The following is a 2,500-nucleotide window of genomic DNA, read 5'->3' as shown; positions in this document are numbered from 1 at the left end:
GCACCACTGGCGGATGGCAATTGAAGCAATCAGTCATATGTTGGTGGCATAGCCGTCTCGAATGGAAAGCTTCTTGGTAGCGTTGTACACGACAGATGTCTGCTTCGTTTCATGCTTGTAGCTGTATGCATACGCTTGCATAGCATGATGAACCACATGCTGTGATCTTCGTTGGTGTGTTACTGTTAGTTATACAGCCAACAGCCGGCTCCTGGGTCTTGTACAGTGCTGCTGCTGTGTGAAGGATGTTCGTGTTGCCTTCTGTCCCATGTGGCCTATCGCACCCGCTACTGCCAGCACACGTCCGGTATCCGGTTTCTCATGCTCCCGCCTTGTGACCTCTTGTATTCTGTGCGTGAGGGCTGCATATGCAAGGTTTGGCGACACCATGTGCCAAGGCCTACGTGGAGCATATAGTTTCCATCTTGCAGGAAAGCATCTTCTCTGAACTGTTCGCAGCATCAGCAGCTACTGAGTGTGAATTCAACTATGCCTGAAAAAAGAAAAACAAGTCGCGCCACTTGAGTTTCATGGAAACACTTTTGTACCTCTGAAAATCGTAGATTTTCTAATGCATTACAGAAAGGTGTCCCTGCCGTTTAAAGATAAAAACTGATTCCGGGGATCAAAAGTCATCCCTACCCTCCTTACTCTACCGATCCGACTATCGGTAGACCATGGTGGTGGTGGTGACCTGTGAGGTCATTTACTCGATACCGACCGTGGTGACCAGAAAAGGTGGCTTCATAATTCCAGTATCTTGTCCCTTCGATTCTCTTGAGTATATCCTTTCTCCGCGAGATTGTTTGAAATTACAAGAGTGACGGCAGCCCAGCCAGGCTTCTCGAACAAACTAACGTGAATGGCAGTTTCGATGGATGGTGGTTGCTGTGATTTCAGGTTATTAGAAAGGAAAAACTGAAATTCGATTCAGGTGTTCGGAGTGTGCTGTGAAGGCAGCCAAGCAACCGTTCGCTTCTTCGTCACACGTGTCTCTTCCGTCGCTCTTTGTGGTTGGCTCGTCGTTGCCGTGCTTGAGTACCAAAGGATATTGATATCCTGGCTTGGTAGATCCTTCTTGCGTTCTCGCTTTAGACTGCCATTCGTGCACATGGTGGAACACGATTCCATCGTACGTTGGATGGTGCCTGAAAGGTCTGGAAGCAGGAAAACGACATGTGTGCATCGTTTGGGATTTTTTCTCTCTTTTCTTGTATTTTTGTTATGTTTTTTTCCCTACATGCGGCCGAGTTTTTTTTTCTTTCGTTGTCTACGCTCGAAGGTTCTCTAGGCTAGAAGAGAAGAAGAAGAAACTCATCTGGAAGACGCCTATGCTGACAGTTGTGGGACGTGCAGCATGCTTATGCGTGGAAGAGTGTGAAGTGGAGAGTACAGTGAAAGGATAATGAAAAGAAAAGTTATTCTGTGTATACCATCTTTACAGCGTAGGGCCTTTAGGTAGGACATTCATTTTTTTTAAGATATACGAGGTGAAATGTCATGTTGTATTTGCATTGTGTACGCGCTAGTATGGAGTAGAGGATATAAGAATCTCGGTTCAAATAGTTTTTTTTTATTATTTTTTGTTATTAAATGATGGACTGTAATGGTGATTACACACAGTACAATATTTAAATCTAATACAAGTCAAAAATAAGTTTACGCGAATCGTTCTTTCTTTGTACGATGCTGCAACAACCGGCGCCCGCTGATCTCGTCACAGAATGTTGTCCAGTGCAACAAAGGGTCATAATTCGGATGAATGACCTCGAGGGAATCGAGCGAATCGGATGGATGTGTCTGTTTGACGACGTGTCGCGCATCCAATTCTATGTTTGATCCTCCCGTTTTGTCGTCGAGATTGTCGAATGAAGCAGAGCACCAGCCTGGCCCGGCCATAATCAATCGTGCTGCTACTTCTGCGGCATGGACATTCGATCACAAACAAAGAGCATTACAGGCGCACGAGTACCATACGGTCCCTACTACTGCTTGAGAGCAAATAAAAAACACACACAGGAGCAGTGCTATTGTTCTTTGTGTTTTTGCTTCTTAGCAATAGAAGCCGAGTTCCCCGCTTGTGCCACACTTCACTTTTTGTTCCACTCCTCAAAATGATCCCCAAGGTAGGGGAGGGAGAATGCGTCGAATGAAAGGACGGTGTTTGTTCGTTAAGATCAGACGAAGTTGAATGCCCTACCTGCATTGTGCACGTGTCTTTTTGCGTTTTTTATTTTTAAACTTTCATCAAGGAAATCTTCTTTTACTTTTTTGTATGATGTTTTCATTATAATTAATTACATTGCCATCATAACAGCATAGCTTAACTATGGAAATCATCATCCGTTGCTGTAGACGAGGCGTTTCACAACCCAGCACATAGCAATAGTAATGTTCTTTATGAATTAAGAACTGTGTGAGTGCAAAGTACAACAATATTCAATTATTACTTACATAACTACAAAATATGTTGTTTCACGCATCGTGGAGCAGCTAATAG

The 2,500-nt window shown here is 44.1% G+C and overlaps 1 protein-coding gene across 2 annotated transcripts in view; it reads left to right on the top strand.

Moving 5' to 3' along the window:
- Window positions 1–2,500, top strand: part of LOC125952077 (protein Star) — a 20,566-nt gene that overhangs the window by 6,555 nt on the left and 11,511 nt on the right. The window lies entirely within an intron of this gene.

This window comes from Anopheles darlingi, chromosome 2, assembly GCF_943734745.1.
Source record: "Anopheles darlingi chromosome 2, idAnoDarlMG_H_01, whole genome shotgun sequence".
NCBI classification, from domain to species: Eukaryota; Metazoa; Arthropoda; class Insecta; order Diptera; family Culicidae; genus Anopheles; species Anopheles darlingi.
The sequence above is the reverse complement of the archived record's forward strand: the minus strand, read 5'-3'. Positions and strand labels throughout refer to the sequence as shown.